Source organism: Denticeps clupeoides, chromosome 20, assembly GCF_900700375.1.
Source record: "Denticeps clupeoides chromosome 20, fDenClu1.1, whole genome shotgun sequence".
Lineage (NCBI taxonomy): Eukaryota > Metazoa > Chordata > Actinopteri > Clupeiformes > Denticipitidae > Denticeps > Denticeps clupeoides.
This window is the reverse complement of record NC_041726.1, coordinates 3,082,218-3,106,452: the sequence shown is the minus strand read 5'-3', so window position 1 is coordinate 3,106,452 and position 24,235 is coordinate 3,082,218. Positions and strand designations below refer to the sequence as shown.

Below are 24,235 nucleotides of genomic sequence, written 5' to 3'. Positions count from 1 at the left end.
AATGAATAAATGCTTACGTAAAGAAATACTGTAAAAAATGTTAAAATACATCATGGTGCCGTTTCTGGTTGCAATTGTCCCCTTAGACTGAAGTGTCATTGCAAATCAATGCAAAGTGATGGTGACTGATAACCTTTATCCTATCATTAACCTTTTTGTCCCGATGGGAGTGGCATCTTCCAGGATGACGAACTACAGGGCACAAGTGTCACTGCATGGTTAATGAGAACAGAACTCAAATGAATCTGAAGCATGTGACGTCAGAATATGTGCAGTCGAGTAGTGCAGAATTTTTGCCGATGCTGTGAAATATGTGTCAGATGTCAACTAGTGTCAATCGGAATTCTTGAATGATATCCTGCCTGCGGACTTGGTAGTGGACGTGGTCCACTATAGATAACTATGGTAGAGATGTGTATGCTGATGGCCGTGTGAACACTAATTGAAGGGTAGAGGTTAAATTGTCCAGTATTAGGAAGACGTTTGCATGAGAGCTGCTCAGAAATAGGTATGGCAACTCCTGAAGAAACGAAGGAAGTCTATTTTAGAAAATGGTGGTAGTAGCCTAGTGGGTAACAAACTCGCCTATGAACCAGAAGACCCGGGTTCTGATCCCATTTACTACCATCATGTCCCTGAGCAAGACACTAACCCTAAATTGCTCCAGGGGGACTGTCCCTGTAACTACTGATTGTAAGTCGCTCTGGATAAGGGTAACGGTGTTCTGCTTGTGTGTGGAGGTCCAGCAGCTTACTCTTACACTTCACACTGGGATCCTCAGGGATCACCTGAGGAAACATCAGGCCCGTGCAAAACCACACACATGTTGCAGTGTGCACTGCACGCACTATATTTGTATGCTTGTGTGTGTGTGTGTGTGCGTCAGTGTGTGTCTATTTGTTCTGGTTGATATGCAGCGAGAGCAACTTTTGTTTTGCAGACGGAGACCAATAAAAGCCCCTTCTCCAACAGAAGCAACAAACCTAATATCGCGGCTCGTGTTTGCGGCACTGATGCCAGAGGTATTACCTGGGAGGAAGCTGATAACGTTACCGAACGCCTCACTTCCAGTCTTCTGTCTGTTTGTGTCATTATTGATCTCGCTCCAGTTACGTTTTTTTTTTTTTTTTACCGCTTCTTTTTGTTTCGCAGGCATGTAACCCAAAACCCGACACCTTTAACCTAATCAACCCCTATTAAGGCTGACAGCCATCAGACAGCACATCTACGCTAGTTGCTTGAAAAATTAAGGCCCCCCGTCCATATATCATGTCTATATAGCTACCGAATCTCAAGTCCACGTGGCTAGCTAAAGCGAACGCTCGACTCTACGTCTTTGGCCCTGCGGGGCCCGGGTTCTGCTGCGTGTTCTGTTCCTTGCCGCCGCCGCCTTTGCCCTAATCGCATCTTCCCCGCAATTGACATCCATCTTGTTTCCGCCCTTCCTGCTCCAGATTACGGGCTTTGTGGCTGACGCCCAGAGAGCGGCAAATGAACCACCAGGGGAACTCCTGACAGCGCTTCGCATTAGCATACGGTTACGTTGAGTGAGTCTGTGTGAGGAAGGGGGTTTGCAAAATTCCCAATCCCCCCCCCCCCCCCCCCCCCCCCCCCCCGTTTAAATGTAAGATCCTTACAAAATAAAAAAAGTTTTTTTCACTGTTGCCGTTTGCGGAAAACAAATGCCTGCATCTTAATGGGATATCTCATGCCCTGACAGGGTAAACTGCATGCTGGGAAGAGTGACAGGACTGGGTCACAGGGATAGGGAGGTTTTTTTGGGACGACTAATCCTCTCCATTACATGTCACTACCCGAGCGGAAAACAGTGCTAACCGTTGCTAACCTGAGCACTCAGTGGCCTATCTGGTCCTTATAAAAAATCGGAGACATTATTACAGGCTCCTGTCCTGTGACGTCTCTGTCTGACCAGTGCAACTTCAATATCCAAATCATTTTTTTACTGAAGGGGAACAGCTTGGCTTAAATCAGAGTGGTACAACATATTATTAAAGAGCATGTTCCTTTGCGGTCATGATGCTCCGTGCCAACACAAAAGTTTCCAATTTTGTGTGAGATGATTTCTACCCCTGAAGATTTGTTTTGACAACAAATGACCAACAATAGTGATTACGATGGGTAACCAATGGGAACAAAGCTCGGAGGGTCGGGCCGAGTGGCACACACATGCCTGGTGCATGCCTACAAAAGCTGCTTCAGCATCACTGCTGTGTTAGAGAATGGCCCCGTGTACATATTATATGTATATACCATATAAATATAATCAGCAGTGATCCATAGTTAACTGACCACTGAAAAAGGGGACACGTTTGCAGCAATGTGGTCAATAAAGAAAACCGAGGACACGCAAAGACCACTGAAGCAACTGAACAAACAGACACCCCTGCCGTGGCTCAGTTGAAAGCAGTAATTTTGTGGTAAAATACCATAAAGCCCCTTCGAGCAAAACCGCTCAAGTGAACTGAGCCCTTCGTCTCGCCTGTCTATAGCATCCTAGGTCGCGGCACGTAGGCGTCACGAAATGTGAGACAATCAAACCTTGACAGATGTAAAATTAATATTGCATACAGCCCTTCTGCTGCGAGGGTCTTTGCACTCGGAGGTGGCTTTCCATGTTCTACGAGTGACTGGGAATCGGCGGCTTGTTGCTAAGCTACCAGCGAGCACTTCCATTTCCTTTAAAACTCAAAATCCTCCGGGCAGAAATTACACGCGGCAAAGAGAATATCTAAAGCCACCGAAGACTTTACCCCGGTCACTTCTGAAGGGGGGGATATTAAAACAACAATGAAACGAGATACAAAGGAGTGTTTTCATATTGCATCAAACCCAATTTCGCATCACGCACAGCCCAGTGATTCAACTTACGTGCAACTGACTCAATAGAGATGAAAATGAAGCTTCTGTTCACATTCGGCCATCTAATGTTACCTTCAGATATTTTTATGACATTACATTCTATTCATCCAGCCACCTTTTCCTAGAATCACTATGGCATCAGTTCCTTTTAAAAGAAAAACGAGATTGATTTAGCACATTTGAAACGTTAATGCCTACTTTATGATGAATATTTTCTTCCTAATGCACTATAAGCACCAAACTGTTTTCACTAATATCTTAATACAGCATATTGTAATACAGCATTCCATGATTTCTATATGTGTCGGTATGAATTATTCTTCTCATTAAAAGCATGCAGCGGATCATGAAGGCATTACGAAGGGGGATGCCGACGATTTGCGTTCGTTGACTTTCACCTGCTTTTCGTGAAAAATTCGCCACACCTGCATTTAAGCGCTTACCAAATTCCCTGGGCACAGAGATGGCGTAGACGCAGCTGTGTCCTGTGGTGTAGTTCCGGGGGAAGTTTGGCGACAGCACGGTCCCCTCTGTCCCCGTGGAGCGGCTGCCACAGGGTGCTACAGACACACAGGGATCCCTCATTAACCTTGGAAAGCCACCAAGTTTGCCCAGGTGTAAAACGGCAGCGCACATATTTGCCTCCGCGCTGCATTGAGATTTTGTACATGCTCTCGTCCACATCTCTATTTTTTCTTTTTAATATTGAATATTTATCCCTATGGTCTCCATTCAGTGATTCAGGCAGCGTCGTTCGGCATTCTTTAAACCTTTCACACTCCAGAGGAATTCCACATATTTATTTCATGCTGTTACAATAGTAGAGTGGAGCTGCCTGTCACGCCATTTCCTCGAGTACGTCGGGGGTTAAGGGAGCAGTCCGTTATCTATCTGAAAAAAAAAAAAAGTAATTGCCCTCTTAATAGATCAATTAACGACTGGTCGAATTCAACCAAGTATTAGGCTGAGCCGACTGAACACGGCTCGGCTGCTGGCTGCCATGGTGTATCTACACCCCGCTAATAATAACGAATCCTGTCATGAAAAGGCACCACAACGCTTGCAAAAGAGCACTGTGCCAAGATCAAAGTCATCTACAGTGTTCTGATGAAGCCATGTCTGTACATATTGATGTATTACCATTGTATTACCATTTTGTTCACGGTGGTTACGAGATTATGAGATTCCGAAAAGATAATTTCTTAATTCTGAGTCAACTTGGCCAGTTTATATAAGTAGTTTTATTATAACTTATATTAGTGCCTATACTATTATTTGTGATAAACTTTGAACGTGTGGGGGAGCATGGAAGCACTCGTTTTGGCCCCTAAAGGTCGTACATTATCAGTTTTAAAATTCTTGTGTATTTTATACAGCTGCTAGTGCGAACCTTGGCAGCTGGGCAGGACTCGATTCCAGCCGGGCCTGCCGTCGTCGCCCATGATGCAGGTCAGAGTGGAGTAGCCTTGGAGAACGTAGCCGGCCTCGCAGTAGAATGTCACCGTGGAGCCCAGTTTGTAGTCACTTCCCAGTCTAGTCCCGTTCATGACGTTTCCAGGGTCAAAGCAGGACTCCCGCAGCTTGGCTAAGAACGAAAACAACAAAAATGGCAGAAATAATCAATAGTAAACCTGAATACACATATATTTCCTGAACACATTATGCAGAAAGTATTGTAACAGATGACGATTGGTGCAGCAAGCTCTAGTAACTTGTTGAAGTTCGTTTCTGGACCTTCTTTGGTAGTCCCGTAAGCTCGTCTGACCGCACATCTGCCTACCTTTGTACTCCAGGTGAAAGCCTGCGTAGCTGACAGAGCCGTCGCTGCGGAAGGCGAGGTACATGGTGTTGGAGCTGCTCTCAATCCGCTCCGGAAGCTTGCTGTCTTGGAAGCTCCCGATCAGGGGGCTATTACTGTCCGGCCCGTCGTAGATGTACAGGAAGTCGTAGTTGGGCTCAATGCTGAAGCTAGTGACAGGCATTGACAGCAGAAGATCAAAGCATCCGTATGCGTCAGTTTAGATCAAAGCATTCCCCGAAATAACCCTGTCAATAAAAAGAGAGTCTGAACTGCCAGCGGAGCCTTCTGGAAATCACTCTGAGGTCCTTTAATATTAGTACTATCATCACTGTCTTTGACACCATTAAAATGAAGCAGAAACCTTTCAGGACACACCATATGTACATATCATCCAAATTCCTTGGTCCTATTGCATTGCAGGCCAGGAGCCACATGGGCCTTGAAAACCTTATATAAAGTGTGAAAAGCGTTTCGGAATATTACGAGACTTTAAAAAACAGCACCACTGTTCCATGTTATTAGAAGAGCGAACGGTATATGTATGTAATCCGATGAGATTTAAGGGATAACTGTAATTTTGTTGATTAAGTCTTAATACAGCACACCGGCCACACCGGGGGGCAGCGCAAGGCCAGGTGAAAAAAAGAATAAAAAAAACGACAAAATAGGGCCCGCGGAGAGCCATGTGCTCCGCAAGATAAACTCAGGCTCAGCAAATCCAGGACACAAGGCCCCCTGTCAGACGGGCCAGAGCGGCGACCGAGATTCGCGATGCCTGAGCTTTCGGCTAAAAAGTCTCCCGACTCTCCGAAATTCCCTCCCGCCGCAGCGCACCACGCAGCGCGGCCGAACTGCGTGTTTTGTTCCTCCTCCTTCCCGTCGCGGAGACAAGGATTCGAGGGCCCAGGAGGGATTCGAATTCGCCGCCACCGGCCTCTTGGTTTGCATTCTGATGAATGCACGGTTTGGGCAAGTGTCACCGTCTTTGCACACGACCTCTTTTTTTTTTCCCGCCATTTCTACTACAGGGGCAACAAATGGAAGCAAAAAAAAAAAACAAAACAAAAAAGTTTTATTCAGAAAACTCCCGTCTACACTGACACGGTGTGACAAATGTCCCCGCACGCAATGTCTTGTCAGGAAGCCTGGGACGTCAGGACAGGTAAGCTGTCACCGGGTTGCGCCGGCTGACGCAAGCGCAGCGCGATGGCGGGTGTCGAAGTCTCGCGCTAATCCGCGGGCCTTCGGCTCGCCCGTGTCCCTTCGCCAGACGACCCGGACCGGCCAGAGGCCGTGCGGCACTCTTCCTTATCCGCACCACGCGCAGCGAGACGCGCCGTAAACTCGCCTGGTCCCTCCATCTCTGAAGGTAAAAGGAAGACGCTCATCTAGACTCTTCTCCGTCTCGGCCCCTCGGTGGTGGAATGAACTTCCCCTCGAGGTCAGAACAGCTCAGTCACTGAGCACCTTCACACGGCAGCTCAACACCTTCCTCTTTAAAGAATATTTAGATGAACTTGTAACCTTCTTCTTGTCTGACTTCTGTATAGAAACTAGAACAGAGTGAATAAAAAGATTGTATTCATAGTTGGGGGTCCTGGTGAACCAGAACTGGTCACTTCATCCATGGTAACATGGAAGCACGTTGTAAGTCGCTCTGGATGAGGGCGTCTGCCAAACACCTTAAATGTTAAATGTAACATGTAAGCGTGCCGGGGTGCAGTTGCCGTAGAGCCCTGCGATTTTTTACGCCGAGCCGGCGGCGGGTGACGCCCGACCTCGGAGCCGTTAGCGCCCTTCAGAAGGTATCGGATCACTTTCCCTCCGCCGAGCCTGAATCCGCGGCTAAGCGCTCGTTGACAGAAAACGAGAATCAGAACGCGGCACGAGAGTCCTCTACGGCACGTCAAAAAAAAAAAACGTAATTAATTTTTGATAACCAGACGCGTTGGTGTTGCCTGCGGAGCCGCCACACATCTCACAATTAGCTTTGTGACGGCTGAATCGGGCGGGACGGGGATAACGCTGAAATAGAGGTGGACGCAGTTGGAATTTTCCATTCTCGTCCGCTCCGTATCCTGGACTCGGCCTTTTTTTTGGGGGGGGCCGTGGGGAACGGCGTCAGTAACGGACCGTGCCATGCTCATTAGGAACCCGAGGGGTCGAGGGGTCGCTCTGGGCGGCCTCGCAGCATTCGCATTTGCCGCTTCAAAGTCGACACGCGGGAGGGAGCAGACGCTAACTTGCGGGCAAATCTGGGCCGAGGGAAACGGCGCCTCGTCTTCTCTGACTGAGCGCCGGACGTCCGGTCCGACGGGATAAAATGCGCCGCTCACTGTACATAAGAGTGGCTGTTCAGGTGATTTGGTCTAGGTAGCTCAAAGTCACCGCTGCTGTGGTGAGGATCGGTGGGAGCGCAACAGCCCCGTCGACTTGGCGCCGGGCCAGCTCGCCGGGCAGAGAACGTCACCCCCTCCAGGCCGGCCGTCCAGGAAGGGGGAGGGCATTGCCTTCCGGATTAACTCGGAATAGTACTCCAACTTAACCCCGCTTTGACCCCACCTCCAAGGAACCCCCACCGCCCCCCCCGCCCGTCCATGCCCCCCCTCCAGCTGCCCAAGTCACGCTGTGCAAAGGTTAAATGAAAAATGGATGCAATTAGCAGCATTATTTGACTGTGAAACACATTTGTCAAGTCCACTTTTATATTAATTGGTCACATCTTTCATGCCCAGGATGTTGCGCTGTACCTTAAAATGACATCGCGGAAAGGGGGGGGGGGGTCATTACTGCCAAAATGAGAAAAGAATTCCAGCTGGGATAATTATCTGCTTTGGACCCCAACTGTTAATAGGCAGCGATATCGCTAATCACGATGCCGTCACTTTGCATTTCCCAACGTCGACGCGATGACATCATCATGGAAATCAGCACTTCCCAAAGTGGGACCGAATTTGGGGTCCCTTAACTGTCACAAGTTTGAGTTGCTATGTTTAAAACGTTCTCATTCACCTCATCACTACTATATGAGCTGCATTTTTTTACTTGTTAATGACGGGTTGTCCTGTTGATGCCTATTCAAGCAGCAATTAATGATGCAAATCAGCATTACCAATGATGGGATTTCTGGAACGGCTTACCTGATGAAGGCAAGAGACAGGACGTAGTCGGGGTTGACGGCTATCAGCCAATCGCAGTCCTTGCTGTGCGGGTAGGGGTGAGGGTAATTCGGGGACAGGATGAACCCAGACGAGCCGGTTAAATTCCCCCCGCACGGAGCTGTGGAAAAAAAAAAAAACACAGAGAGAGGAGTGTTCGGAGTGCATATTTCTGTCACGTCAGTGGGAAAGAGGAAAAAACGACCCACATCCAAATGAGATGTTCCTTTATTTCCTTTCGAGTTGCTGGAAGGACAACGGGGCCCTCAATAGCTTGGCTTGGATGCAGCCCATTCGGCAAGCGTCTTAAGACAGAATGGATATTAAATGGTCTAGGAGCCCATGGTGCTCGCAATGACACTGACTTAGGGGCAGTGGTGGCCTAGCGGTTAAGAAAGCGGCCCCGTAATCAGAAGGTTGCCGGTTCGAATCCCGATCCGTCAAGGTGCCAACTGAGGTGACCACTGCTCGCTCAGGGTGATGGGTTAAATGCAGAGGACAAATTTCACTGTGTGTCACAAGTGACAAGCACTTTACACTTTCACTTTACACTTTCACGTGCCTCTGGCCTGAAGATCCTGGCTGGGTAGCTCACCTATGCAGACCGGAGGGCTCGGTTGCCAGTAGTAGCGGTTTTCCACCTGGATGCAGGTGATCTTCATCTCGCCCTGCAGCTCGTAGCCCGGGTCGCAGAGGAAGGTCACCACGTCCCCCGGCTCCCGGCCGTCGCCGTTGCGGCTGCCGTTCATGGGGACTCCGGGGTCTCTGCAGGCAGTGGCCACCGAGCCTGTCAACCACAAAACAGACATGGCAAAAAAAATCAAATTAAATCGTTAGATAAATGCAGAATTAGATTGCACCACCCAATAGCAGCTCCGGAGAGTACAGGCCATTTTACGTTCTGTCACTCAAAAGCAGAAGCCTGCAGAAACCTGCCAATCCAGCAACCATCGAAGCCCTTAAATCATCCCTATATGCTGGAGGGCCCACGGACCTGTTGTCCGCAAAATCTGACGTGCTGAGCACTACACAGCCCAGCGTGTCAATCACATCTCCAGGCAGGAGAGGGACACTCACTTGAGAACTCAATGGCGAAGCCGGACTTGCTGATGTAGAAGTCCGTCTCGAACTGGATGGTGACCACGTTGAGGGTGCTGTGGATGCCCTCTGGGAGCAGGGAGCCGCTGACCTCTCTCAGGGACATCTCGTTTTCAGGTGGCCCGTCCCACACCTTCAGGATGTCGTGGGAGGCCTCGCTGTCAAAGGCTAAAAACTGCAAGCTGAGGGTCAAAGGACAAACAAGAAAAGATTTTAGAAAACAAGGACATGACACTGCTAATTTGCCCCTAAACCCTCCTTTCTAATGGAGCGTAAATTGTGAAATGTGTGACAATAAGCCCAAGTGACAAATCTGAAGGACCTGCTTCCAAAATGACAAGGTTAATAACAGGTCGGCGCCAACATTTTGGTCCAGACGCGGGAGACCCGGGGCTGCGTAGTGGCAGAGATTGTTCATGAATCACACCAGGGCTCCAATAGCATTAAACACGGATTCAGGAAAAGTTTTGTCAGCAAAGTTACAGCATCGTCCTGTTGCTTTGACAAAAAAAAAAGCCTCAACGTGGCCATTTGTTACGGCTTAAAGGAGTAAGCCCTATTGTTACATCCCGTTTCCCTCCCTCTTTCCCGACCTAGACCAGGACGTAACACCTATCATCGTCCGTTGCAAATGTAGTTTCAGGCCTTTACAAATTCAACAACCATTGGCTCACATGCCATAGTAGAGTTTTGCTCTGCCAAAATTGTTTTTTTTTTTTTTGTCAAAAATTTTACCAAGTGGAACCATCCACAATGGCAAAAAGAGCTTTTTTTCTTAATGTCCAGCCAGTGTAAACCTAGTTGCTTAATGCTCAGTCCTGCTTCCAACTCATTGTATGATGAGTTGTAAATGGAAGTCCACTAAGTATCTGTCGTTTGCGCGGTCGTCGTCGATGAAGGCAATTAGATTAAAAAATAAAGTATGGAAAAGTACACACAATTGTGTAGATAGATCAATTGCATCCACTGCCCTTTTTTTCCCTCATACTAAGCAAACGTGGCCAAAACCAATTAAAGTGCCCACAATATGGTCTTAGATGCAAAACTTCTGTAATTGGAGCCTTTGCATGTGGAGGATGACTCACAGTCCAACTGCTGCCACGCAGGCTTAGAAAAAAAAAAAAAAAAAGAAAAACCCTCTGAAGTAACGAACGAGATTCTAGAAAAGTCGTGCCATTAAAAGCTGGCCCGGGATACACCGTCTGCCTCCAACATTAGGCTGGAGCGGCTGTGTGCAGCGCGAATAATTAAATCTGCGCAGAGCATTTCGAGTCTAATTATGCTGGCAGCCTTCAGGCCACAACCATGCACAATAGGCAGGGAAACAAAGGCAGCGTTTTTCCAGTCTGCTTTTACATGTGACATCTTTCCTGTGATTTAAATGCACTTCCTGTTTGTCCGACTAAATGGACTAACCACGGATGTAACAAATTGGTCTTTAATTGGCTGATAGGTGAATGTGGTTACGGAAGCGTCCTCGTGATCGGAAGGTTGCCGGTGCGAATCCCGATCCGCCACTGAGGTGCCACTGAGCAAAGCACCGTCCCCACACACCTGACATGGCTGCCCACTGCTCACCAGGGGTGGGGGTTAAATGCAGAGGACACATTTCGCTGTGCCACCGCGTGCCGTGCTGCGCATCGCATTCACTTTCACTAACGAGAAGGTAGGTAACGCTCTGCGACCTGACGATGTTGCCGGAGTCGACCTCGATGACCCAGGTGCAGCGCAGGTTGTTGTCGTAGGGAAACGGGTACCCGGGCGACAGGATGCGTCCGGTGGACTCGCCCTTGAACCTCCCTCCACATTCAGCTGCAGTGAGAAAGAAGAGCTTCCATCAATTACCCGAGCACCGACAGGGCCCGACAGATGTCACATCGGAATTTACAGAAACAATTAGATTCACACACACAAACATTTATTAATATATTTTATTAATATATTTGATATATATATATTTTTTTTTAGTTATGTTATTTTATGAACATTGGACCACGTCCGCTACCAAACCAGACATACCATTAGATCATTAACACTTATATGAATGAGTGACTTGGACGTTTGCAAACACTTCCCACGTGGAATGTGTCACATAGCGTCTCGGAAGTATGTCCCCTTCAGCGTGGAAGTAATGGGAGGTTTGCCTGGGAGATACATGTTCTAAAAATGGAAAAATAAATAAATAAAAACCTCACTGTGAAGCCCGTGGCTAAATCAATACTGCCGCATCTGAGTGTTTGCAGGCCGCCGCCTGGGCCTGGCGATGCCCGACGTTGCCGCCGCCGCGCGCCCACTTTTCCCGCCGCTATATCCATCAACGGGGCCAATGAGGCCCGACGCCCGTCCCTCCGCCCCTTTTTTTCCCCAACGCCGCCGGGGCCTTGCCGGCTTACGCAACCTCAGCGTTATTAGTCTGCGCCTCCGCTTGCACTTTATTAACCAACTTTTCAGCGGCCCACCCCCCCGCCTCTCTCGCTCTCTCTCTCTCTCTCTCTCTCTGTAAAACACAGGCTGGGTCTTCAGGAGGCTGGCCCCGTTTATTAATGCCTTTCCCCTTCCCTTCGCGACGCGGGCCTCATTTGCATAAGCCATCTACATGACAAACAATGGATGCACAGTTCAATGAAGCCTGAATAACAGGGTTCAGATCCTCTATTTGATTAATCTGAACATTAGAGAGGCTTTGAGATACCGGAGGGAGCCGCCACGGAACCTCCTTGCCCTTCTCTGCCTCCGCCTAAACCAACACCCCGCGCCACTCATCCCTCAACAGGGCAGGCGCTCAATCACGCGCCATTGGCCGCCCCGGAGCACTCAGGAACACATCATTGGCCGCTGATGCGGCTGAACTCGACACTGTGGAAGTGGATGAAGACCTCAGTGTGGACAAGCTCGTAGACTCTCGCGTCATGACACTGTGTCTAGTTCACGACTACGCCGAACCCCAGACGATCAGATGTCTGGCATGCTACATACTTGCCAATTAGATCGACGGCCAATTAGAGCGCAGGATATAGGAAAGTGACTAAACCACACGTTTTGTACAGGATAAATATTCGGATTCCATAATTCACACAGAATAGCGCATCGTAGCCAAATCTGCTGATGCTGCACAAGTCTTTGATGCAAACCTCTTTTTCTATAAAGTCTTTTTCCGGAAAGAATAAAGGAAACTGTCATACTGTGGACTCAAATAATAGATTGGTTAAATATTTTATCTCTCTATATATATATAAAATACCGGGAGAGAAGAAAGGGGTTCATTTCTTTTTCGACTCTCATGAAGGTCAGACAAAATGACCCACGCATTTTTTTAAAAGAGCTAAGGAAGGTAAAATATCTCTCACATTATTATACATTCATTATTAATGCTGCCAGATGAAGTCCCAAAAATATTATTCCGACGCTTTGAGGTGGGTGCAGATTTTCGACCTTGAGTGACGGATAGCGCGCTTGCGAACCTGAAACAAGTGCATTTTTGCGTTCGCTCGCGAATATGTGGCTAAAAGAACTAGCACAGATTTACACTACCACGGCTAAGGAGGGGGGGGCACTTATTTACCAGCAAGACGAGGGCGAATGAAGCCTAATCAGGATTCATCACTAAGAAAGGGGAGGTAATAAGAGGACGTGCCCTGCCTTTCGCATTTCTCGCCGCTCACCCTTGAGATTAAGTATCTCATTACCAGTGTTGACGGAGGCCGCAGCCGGGTTTATCACCATCTCGTCGCGGGACCGTTTGGACCATTCACTCTTTTCTTGGTCCTTTTGCGCGGCCTTGCTTAAGTGGAGGCGTGGGAGGGGCTTACGCTGCAGCAGCCACTGATTGCGACGAACGGGGGAGGGGGGGGGGGGGGGGGGGGCGACGCCCTGACACCCCGACGCCCCGGGCCTTTAGGTGGACTCTCCTCTAGAGAGGAACCTGGGCAAAATAGAAGTGGCCACCGATTGCGCTCTGGAGACACGCTCAATCAGGGTCGTGTTAGGACGAAGACGGACATTAGATCAGATTAGGATTAGAATGTATTCCGTACACTGTCATCTGACATGTGTTGTGGGACTCGGACTGGAGTAAGGTCCCACACGCACCGTCAATTTGATCCAATTACTTCCAGGGCAACAGCTAAAGACGCAGAGACTTCGGAGGACGCGGCCATGCAGAAACCAAATGGTCGTCCCCTCCGCGAGATGACAGCACTGTCCAAGCAAATTTCGGTAGCAGCAGTAGAAATGTTATGGACGATGACGTCTCAACACAGATCTCCTTCCTCGAGTCAACAATAAATGCATATGCGGATGAGACGCGACGTCCAAATAACATACAATCACCGTTCGGACGCCGAGAATGCATTTTACTTCCAGATGTTGCACAGGCATAATAAAACAAAACCCATGAAGAAATTCATGACCAGACATATGTACAACTTAATGAATGGTGCATACACTCTACTCTACAGAGGCCATTCTGAAGAACCGAATAAAGCAGCTGTTTCATAAATTAGATTATTCAGTGTTGCCTGCACACTTTTGGCATCGTCATAAGCAGTTTGGAAGAAAATTAGCCAACACAGGAACTCTTAGGACTGTTGGAAAACCATCCCATTTTTTAAAGAGTGTGAGTGATCAGAAAAGTTCATGGCTTTGACGAAAGTCTTTGATAAAACATCTCTGCTAAATATGGCTGTTTGTGTACTGAATAAATAATTATTCATCATAATAAAAACCCAATCCTGGAACATTCCTGGGAAATACAGAGCATTCTTCGTAACAGTGTAATATTACCAATGCAGGATGGCAGTGGGTTGTCCCAAGCTCTCCTCTCCCCTGTCATGCACTTCAGCACACTGCTGCCATGGAGGGTGTAGCCAGGGTTGCACTTGTAGGTGATGGTGCTGCCAGAGAAGTGTCCCTGATCATTGACCTTGTAGCCAAACTGGGGGATGCCGGGGTCCTCACAGTGTGAGAGTTCAAAACCTAAAATGATATTTGAAAATTCATTTATGCAATTTGTGTGTATACAAGGAATAAATTTTTTTTTTAAATAGTTTTTCAGCGTGTCTTGTCATTAGAAACCTCACAATTAAAGCAATCATTATCACTTAGAATTTGCCGAAAAGATCCCACTGGGCTGGCTGGCAGGGATGGTGCCTTACTAAGCAGGCAGAACAATTAAGATTAAGTACTCGGATAATTTGGAGATGTCTTGCAGGGCTGGAGCACAGGGCAGTTCGTTGAAAGATGCTTCCCGTTAATTTGTGTGTCTTCACACACACCAAATAAATAAATAAATAAACAAACAAACAAACAAACAAATAAATAAAAAATGACAAACATTTAATGAATAATTAATACTACTATACTGGGCTTTTTTTGGGGGGTGGGGGTGGGGTATATGTTCTTGACTTTGCTATACTGGTGGATGACAATATATTTTATTAGTGTTTAATTTAATCTCGAAAAAAAGACTGACTTGGTAAAAATGACTATTGTGAATAATGTGAATGTGAATTAATTATGAATGTAACTGGGTTGACAGACATTTAAACAAATTATATAAAGTTTATTATACTTACATTTTTTGCTGCACGTAATGACAATTAATAATGGCAACCTTTCAAAAATGTAAAGATTACTGAGAAAAACCATCAGTTGCAATTTCACTGAAAAACTAATGTTATAGAGCATTAAAACAAAATCCAAATCTGGTGATTGCTCCGGAGATTCCGACAAATGATATTGTTGACGGTTTTTCTGCTCGCAAAATCATTTCGCACAGATCCCAAACTACAAATCTTATCCCGTAGGTTGCAAATAAACAGTCCACCAGGGTATTACACAAATTTAAGGCAGACAATGCAACCAATTGTTCCCCCTTAAAATGAAATACCGGTCTGTTCCGTACTGAGATTGCAGCCGTTTACGTAAAGTGCGGGCCACCGCCTCTGTAGCCGCGTCCCGTCAGCCGCCGCTGATAGCCAGCTGATTACAGGTCACTGTCCCTTGGCACAGAAATTCCCGGCCCACAAGGAGAAGTAGATTACACAAAAAGCCACACTAATCTACTTTAATTTCTCCCCCGTTCGCACTCGGTGGCTAAATCGCCATGTCAGGCTTGAACCGTGGTGGCCTCGCCTTCCTCCTGACCTTTATTACACAGCCAAATAGCTAATCCTGCAGGTGAAATGAAATCGCAGGCGGGGATGGATTTAAATAGATTCGGAGCGAGATATCCCATAAGCGGGTTAATAGTTTTTTTTTTTTTTTCCTCCCCCCTCCATACTCCTTCCTTGAAGTATAATCTTGTTCGAATCTTACACTGCCAAGGGAAGGGTTCTATTTGAAGTCTTGCAGGACTTTTTCTTTTTGCTGCGGAGGCCGAACGAAGGTCGAGCAATCGGCAAATTTCTTCCCCAACCATGGACAGTTAATCCTTCTGATCTGGCTCTGCTTAATCACCTTCAGGCACACTGTTGTTTTCCTAACTCCCTGTTTAGCGCAACTCTGGTTCGGCGTGTGAAAAGCGGGCTGCAGACGTTATTAGAGGGAAAGCGGCGTGAGGGATCGATTAACGCGCGGCTGCAGACTTACTCGAGTAGACCAGTTTGAAGCCCTCGCCTGTGGCCTCCGCGTCGGAGAAGAACTCCAGCCAGAGGTGGTTGGAGGTGCTGATGAGAGTCAGGCCCAGCATGGCCGAGCCGGTGAAAGCCCCCAGCATGTGAGCGGAGTTGTCCTTCCCATCGTAAATCTGAAAGGAAGACCAAGGCTGCATATTAGACCAGATTATGTAGCGTATTGGACTTTACTGTAAAGACGGGCGATATATAAGTGACCCTGTGTGAAGGATTTAGTGTTTTGAAGGTTGCAAGTCTCTCTCACCATGTGTTGATTTGGGATGATATCTAGTTCAAAATTCCCATAATTTACATACTCATCAATCATTAAGCCACAGTGGAAGTAAAACCTAGAAGAATATTTAGATTATTTAAATAATTGTATTGCTCTGTTTCTGTACTGCATAAAAAAATTAGTGAGTCTTAAGCACAAGCTTAGGTACGAGCATATCATGGGACTTTTTCACTAGTGTAACGTCAAAGGTGTCCTCAGGACAAAAAGATTATGTGCGTGAGAGCAGTCAATCATTGAGATCGTCCCATTTTAGAGATCACTAAACTCACTAAGGACACAAATTCACAACAAGAAAAAAAAATCTGATCCTCATTTGACATGTGGGGTGTACAGCAAACATGAGGAAAAACAAAGTACCTTCAGGATGTCCCCCTGGGCGAGGTGGAAGGTCCTGGCAGATACATTAATGCCTTTGCCCGCCTGAACCTGGATGCTGTAGATGCATTCGTGATTGTTGTCGTAGTTCATGGGGTAGTTGGGCGACAGCAGGATGCCCTCGTTGTTGAAGACGGACGATCCGCACTCAGCTAGACGTGGTGAGAGGGAGAACACACACACAAGAACACAAAAAAATCGGAACATTGGAAAATCCTCGCGGAGACCAAACCGTAGTCTACAAATTGTATTACGTTAATAAAGAAGTGCTAGTCGAACAGCTTCGTAGGAGCACATGAGTACCACTACTTGGTCATCTGTGGCGCCTGTAAGACATGCGGAATGGCACCTGTCAGATTAGCACCTCACATTTACATTAGAATTTATCCAGAGCGACGTTCAATCAGTAGTTACAGGGACAGTCCCCCCCTGGAAACACTCAGGGTTAAGTGTCTTGCTCAGGGACACGATGGTAGTAAGTGGGATTTGAACCTGGGTCTTCTGGTTCATAGGCGAGCGTGTTACCCACTAGACTACTACCAACCTATCTATCCAGAAAAATACCACAGTATTTATCCAGAAGGACTTACAATCAGTAGTTACAGGGACAGTCCCTCCCCTGGAGACACTCAGGGTTAAGTGTCTTGCTCAGGGACATGATGGTAGTAAGTGGGATTTGAACCTGGGTCTTCTGGTTCATAGGCGAGCGTGTTACCCACTAGACTACTACCAACCTATCTATCCAGAAAAATACCACAGTATTTATCCAGAGGGACTTACAGTCATTAGTTACAGGGACAGTCCCCCCCCCTGGAGACACTCAGGGACACGATGGTAGTAAGTGGGGTTTGAACCTGGGCCTTCTGGTTCTAGTTACCCACTAGGCTACGACCAAGGTGCCAAATGCATACGCAGTGAATGTCCTCTGCTTTTTGGTGAACAGTGGGCAGCCATGAAAGGCATCTGGCACCTCAGTGGCACATTTATGGCATTTATCAGAAAAAAGTCATAACGACGGGTGAGTTAGGGCAGACGATTGGTAAAGGGAGCCTCACACCGAAGAACAACCATCAAAGCGCAGCCTTAATGGCACAACAGACAGTAAAATCAGACGTATTAATACCCATCATGCATCCTGTGCGGGGAGCTGGCGTGCATAAACCTCCGCAGCCCGTCTGATTTATTAAAGGCTTCTGTGCCACCCCTGTCCTCGGTGGTGGATGTTGTGATGATGTTACCTGTGTCATACTTTAAATAAATCACAGCGGCCGCTCCATTTAGTAAATTGCCCACACTCTCTCGCTCCGTGGCAAATCTGGCTGATCGTGAGAGGGGAGAGAGAGCAAGAAGGCGCCCTCCCAATGCGCCCCTCTCCATCTTTCTGAATGGATTTTGGCTGGGTGAGGCTCCCGACCCTGGCACGCTTCAAATGCAGTGTTATTCTCTCCGAAATGTTTAAATATGCATGCCGTTCTGCAGTGAGACGGATATGAGTGATGTTTTTCTTTTTGGCAACGGCAAAGCAGGAAGTACAAATCATTTAGAAGGTCTGGGAGATCCTGGAGTGTTCTAACAGCTCAGAGACGTATTTTCCCTCTGCTCACCGTATGGGTTTCGAGGGGGGAACCGGACCCTTGGTAGAGCACATTCAGAAGACTCGATGGACCATGACTAACAGATTCAACAAAATTGGCATCTCATGGGTCCCGGCATTATGGACACTAATGTCTAGGGTTCCCACACAGGCCCAGGTCTAAGGCACATTTATCGTTAAATTGCCAGCAGTGCATGGAATGCACAAACAGTCCATTAACAATTTGGTTATTCCCAAATAGTAATAATAACTGTTAAAAAAAAAAAGTTTTTTAAAAGTGAAGTGATTGTCACATGTGATACACAGCAGCACAGCACAAAAGTGAAATTTGTCCTCTGCAATTAACCATCACCCTGAGTGAGCAGTGGGCAGCCATGACAAGCGCCCACTGCTCACTCAGGGTGATGGTTAATTTGTGTGGGACGGTGCTTTGCTCAGTGGAACCTTGGTGGCTCGGGATTCGAACCAGCAACTTTCTGATTACTGGCCCTGCCAGTGGCGTTATATTTCATAGAATCATTTGCACATCACGACACAATTCACACATGTTTGCGGCATTATTACTATTTTTTATGTTTGGGGAAACTCTGTAAAATCCTGAACTATTCAGTCCATCTTGCACAGTCCAATGCGCCCTTATGGATTTCCATTTTGCAATTCGTTTTGCAATTGATCCAGAAACGTCTAATTACTGGACATTAACTTGCTGGGAGGGCTCTTGGTCATTGGCAATGGTGCCGATGTAAGCACCAATGAGCGAAAGCCCTCACCGTGGGTTAATGGCCAATCACTGTTGTAACTGGAGCTGAGAAGTGATGCGGAGAGAAGGAGTCAAACTGGGATTTCCATCTCACTCACCATTAACTATTTCAACCTTACTCTGCCTGGTTGGCTGACTCTACGTGTTCAGACACGAATCAATACAGAGGTTACACGTTCCTCAGCATCACTGTTCTGTTCAAAAGTAAAATACGAGCAGAGCTCATTATAACTCAACTAAATTAAATCACACAAGCATTACATTAAACCGATGGCCAAAAAAACTTTAGCATCCAGTTTACTTTACATTTCATTTCACACATACTGACACACACACAGTGATCAGTGATGAACAGTGAATTTTGACTGGTAATAACTTGTCCAGATGGACAGAAGACAGGTTAATCAACAAACGTGCTGGTCTGAAAGTCGAGTACTGCAGTTCTGCTGCTCAAAACGTCCACTCACTGGCAAAAAAAAGTGAACTTAGTGGCCTAGTAGGTATTTGCCTAGCGGGTAAAGAAACGGACCTGTTATCAGAAGGTTGCCCTTTTGGGATTCGAGGTGGCGATAGTAGCCTAGCGGGTAACGAACTTGCCTATGAACCAGAAGACCCAGGTTCGAATCCCACTTACTACCATTGTGTCCCTGAGCAAGACACTTAACCCTGAGTTGATCCAGGGGGGGACTGTACCTGTATCTACTCTGGATAAGGGCATCTGATAAATGCCATAAATGTGCCACTGAGGTGCCAGATGCCTTTCATGGCTGCCCACTGTTCACCAAAAAGCAGAGGACAGGCACTGCGTATGTATGTGGCACCTTGGCTGATCGGGATTCGAACCAGCAACCTTCTGATTACAGGGCCACTTCCTTAACTGCTACCACTGCCCCCTGCAACCGCTGCCCTGTTCCTGTATTCCAGCTTGTTCCTGTATGCTTCTATTGTTCTAATATTGTTCTATTGTTCGTGCTGTCACCACGAATACCACGGCACATGCTAGTTGAAATCAGAAAAGCTCTTACCAGCCACCGCCACCACCTTCAAATAGTTGAAAATGGTTTCCACCATAGCAATTCTGATGGCAGATTGTGCAGAAATATGTTGAAATGTTTACCAAGTGACAGGCCTAAGCATTGCTACTGAGCCCGGGCTTGAGAACAGTACCTTCAGTGACATGCTTGGCAGACAAACCGCTGGTTGTGAAAATGGACCCACATATTCTTTTGCCTGGCCTTGATTCGGCCCACAGATGATCAAAAATAAACTTGTTTAATAGCATTTCGGAAGTTGTAGTTAATGTTTTTGTAGTTAATGTAACTGTGATCAAAATTGTATTAATTGTGCGGATCTACTCACATGTACACACTGAAGACATTAGGTGCCTTGGGAACAGACCTGTCACATATTCTGTAAATCGGTCACATTTATGCAAATATTCTCAAAAGAGCGGCTTTTTTGTCTTTTTCATATCAACATGGAACGGAAGCTTATGTTGTTGGCTATGTAGTCATGAGAGAGAAGCAATGATTGGTTGCCACTCCACTCCACTCCACTCCCTATGCTGAAAAGAAGTGTTGGGAGGGTGGATGCGCCATAGTAAAAATGCACCGTCACTCTTAATAAATCTACTGTAAAGATAACTTGTCACTGTATTCATTTTGTTTCTATCACGAGCCTGGTGCAGGGGCGCACCCACGGAGAGAATGCCAACAGAGGCTGTGGTGGGACGAGCAGGGAGACAGAGCAGGGAGACCGGTGCTGTGACGGCAGGAGAGAAGCTGGATTTACTGTGGTGTAGTCGCAGGTAAGAGAGTGGTTGGGTGTAGAAATGGTCAGTGCCAGATGGGCTTGGGTTGTCGTGGGCAGAGAATAGTCAGGGACGTGGTGCGGGTCATAGGTCATTGGGAGCAGACGAGAGCAGACAATGTCAATCCAAAAATCAAACCAGGCGGTCGGTAGCAATTACACTCATGAACATGGATGGCTTACTTCATTCTGAGTTTAGTCCACGATGAGTTCGGGGTTTGTATTACGTTTAAATGTTTAAAACTAAATTCCAGGTTAATTTAGAAGCAAAAAAACTGTGTATTGTTTGAGTGGCTGAAAGAAAAAAAGGTTTGGGACCGTACCAACACACCAAATAGATATACTCAGACTATATGACTATATTGTTAGTTTTAATTAAAGGTTCCAGACGTAGACGCAGGCAACACCTGATGTACCAGGAGGTACCATGCCGTCCTACAACCTTCTGCCTGCTGGCTTAGGGAAACCTGAACCCAGTGGTGTTCCAACCATGGCCAATCAACAGATCAATACCAAGACTGTGGACATGGTCAAGACCACAGCCGGAAAACCACAGAAACCCTTGTCTCTCCTCCCAGACACAGAGGTCATTCCTGACTCTCCTGAGGGACAGGGCATCAACATGTTTCCTTAAAGCTTTTCATGCACATTTTTCCTTAAATGACAACGTATAATCTGTTCTGTCGTTATGAACAAAATTAATATATGCTATACTTTTTGCTCAGTCAAGCTGTTTGAAACAAGAAACAAGATGAACTAGCAGATTGTTTTTGTTTCCATTTTATATCTTTATTTTACTGTACTTATACTGTACTTTACTGTATTTATACTGTGTTTATGCTATCAAAGTTTGTGAAAACAGATGCCAACAGATGCCAACCACTAGACTGAAGATGATTTGAAAAACTAGGGACACAATGGTAGTAAGTGGGATTTGAACCTGGGTCTTCTGGTCGCCTATGAACCAGAAGACCCAGGTTCAAATCCCACTTACTACCATTGTGTCCCTGAGCAGGACACTTAACACTTAACTTGCTCCGGGGGGGGGACTGTTCCTGTAACTACTGATTGTAAGTCGCTCTGATAAATGCTGTAAATGTAAAAAGGATTAATGACAACAACGCAACATTTCATTCTGACTAGCAGACAGCCATCCCGCACTTATCCGCGCGGTTCTCCTTCTGTGTCAGTGAGAGCCGGGTGAAGGTGCTTCCATATTTAAGCCACTGTAAGGCCACTTTGCAAGCAGCCATTACAAGACGGCCTCCTCCGATCGTAGGAGTCGGGGCGGCGCGTGTTGAGGGCCGCGTTCGTTTCCCGGGCTCATTTGGAACCCGCAGTCGCTTCTACGCGAGAGGTGCCGTGTTTGAATCAATCACAACATAATGAATCCTCGTCATGTCTGCAACACATGCAAGCCAACAGACCGAATCCAATTAAAAAACAACATTCAAACGGCAATAATTAAAACCCGTAATTGTTTGGCAGCACGGTTGCTGTCTGGTTTTAATACAGGGGAAAAGGACAGAAAAAAAAAGGAAAAATATGTATTTTCCACAATGCTGAGAGCGAGGGAGCGAGAGAAATGAAGCAGGCTGCTCTACGTCGCCACGTCTCGACTCATCAAACGTATTTGGGGGAACTCCTACCGTGGTAAACACCACATTAGAAGGTATGTGCTGGGAGGGGGGGTGGACAAATCAATATACAACGCGGGAGCAACATAGGCAAAATGTTGCTGAAATTGCTTTATGATGGAATGTGACCTTCTGATCCCGGGGGGTGGGGGGGGGGGGGGGGGCAGAATCCGTATCTGATGAATCTGCAGTGCGGCACTTTTGGGTCAAAAGCTAAAATTATTCAGACAGATAATCAGACAAGGCCGATCCGGAAGAGATATTCAAATTCCGAACACATACTGCCTGCACTCACTTCAGCACGAAAGAGCCTCTGTGTGTGTGTGTGTGTGTGTGTGTGTGAGGTTTTGAGAGCAGAAGAGAGGGGGGTTTATATAATCACAGGCGCGTTGCAAACAAACACCTAAATTGCCCGCAAATCTCTCTGCCTCATAAGAGGGAGCCATGGTGCACTTATGTGCATGCTTTTGTTATCCCAGTTACTTCTCTTTAAAAAGCGGTAAAAAAGCAGTGATTTGGCAACGCATTTCATTAAGTAAAATTGCCACTGAGCGGTGGATAGAAATGGACAGAAAGTGTTCGTGTCTGGCGGTATTGTGCAGGACCAGGGGTCTTGTGGTCTAAAGCCCCTCGTCAGGGGTTCTTCCCAGTTTAAACGTGGCTTCGTAGAAGCATTAATAAATTGTGTCTTATGGGTGACAGAAAAAAAATGACACTGGCCCGAGTGGATAGTTGATGTGACATTAGTGAACGTGCCCCATGTGCCACATCTATTACAAGGATCGGTAGACGGACATATTTTATATCGCTCTCCTAGTGTGTGAGTTAGTTACTGTAGAAAAAAGACACCTAATCATACTTCACATACACTATATATAGAGCTATCTGCATGTAAATTACAGGGTGGTAGTGGCCTAGTGGGTAACACACTCGCCCAGAAGACCCAGGTTCAAACCCCACTTACTACTATTGTGTCCCTGAGCAAGACACTTAACCCTGAGTGTCTCCAGGGGGGGACTGTCCCTGTAACAACTGATTGTAAGTCGCTCTGGATAAGGGCGCCTGGTAAAAGCTGTAAATGCCTGATAAATGCTGTAGATGTAAATTATGATTGCATTATTAATAATTCATTGTATTGATCTCAGGAAAAAAAAAGTTCAAATTATAGGAACTCAAAATGAATGTCTCCGTATATATATAGAGAGAGGAGAGACATTGACGTGGACTCTGATGTGCATTGAACGTCTTCCCTTTCTCTGTTCTGGCAACTGGCACACGCCTGCGGGCCGGTTTTAGTTTACGCCCGTTCCGGCTGTGTTCTCCCCCGTTTTTGGCCCTCGTGACGTTTTGCGTTGTTCCTGATTAATAAATCCCTTTTCGTGGCACAAGGTCCTTCGCCTGTGCTTCCTTTCTCCGTTCAGCCCGCGGTCGTGACACGTAGTAATGACGGATGTTTTCTTTTTTTTTTGTCCTCCTATAAATCGTTATGTTGTGGTTGCCAGACTGCATTCAACTAAAGGCCAAATAAATGAATGGGAAAGTGGACATATTAAAGTTTTAGCTTTAATATCTCTGCATAGAGAGAGAGAGAGAGAAGCACTCCTTACTCTCTCCTTACTCTCTCGCTTTCTCACACTCCCTCCGTCTCTCCGGCCGACATAACTCAGCTCTTGATCTTCGCTGGGTATTAAACTGGGATTAGGCTGTTTTTTTTTGTCTGATGTTAATAGAAATCCCTTTATTATCCCTCTCTTCTCAAGTGAAAAGCAAACTTAATACTAGTGAATCTGGGGGCCAGTGTCACCATGGCTTCCTCGGGGAACCACCGTTGGCTGCTTGTGTAGTATCCATATGCAAGTGCAGTGTTAAATGCAGCGATGTTGACATTTACAACAGAGAGGACAGTAAAAAATAAAAAAATAAGAAAAACACGAGCAATAATAAATGAATTGATCTGCGCTGCAACCTAATCACACTGAGCGTGGGGCTCCTTTAAAACACTCTACTAATGAATGAGTGCTGATCGTGGCTTGTTTTTCTGTCTGTGTGTGTGTGTGTGTGTGTGTGTGTGTGTGTGTGTAGAGAAAGCCGAATTGCTCCGTCAAGCTGGGACGCGCACTAACGCGCTGTGTCTCAGATCGGTGAGCAGCCGGCTGGTGGATGAGGACCCAATCGAAGCGGATTTGGTTAAATGAAAAGCCGCTGGGCCGGTCGGCA

At 46.7% G+C, this 24,235-nt stretch overlaps 1 pseudogene; it reads right to left on the bottom strand.

Moving 5' to 3' along the window:
* The window catches only part of LOC114770598 (CUB and sushi domain-containing protein 3-like), a 272,842-nt pseudogene that overhangs the window by 39,124 nt on the left and 209,483 nt on the right, over window positions 1-24,235 (bottom strand).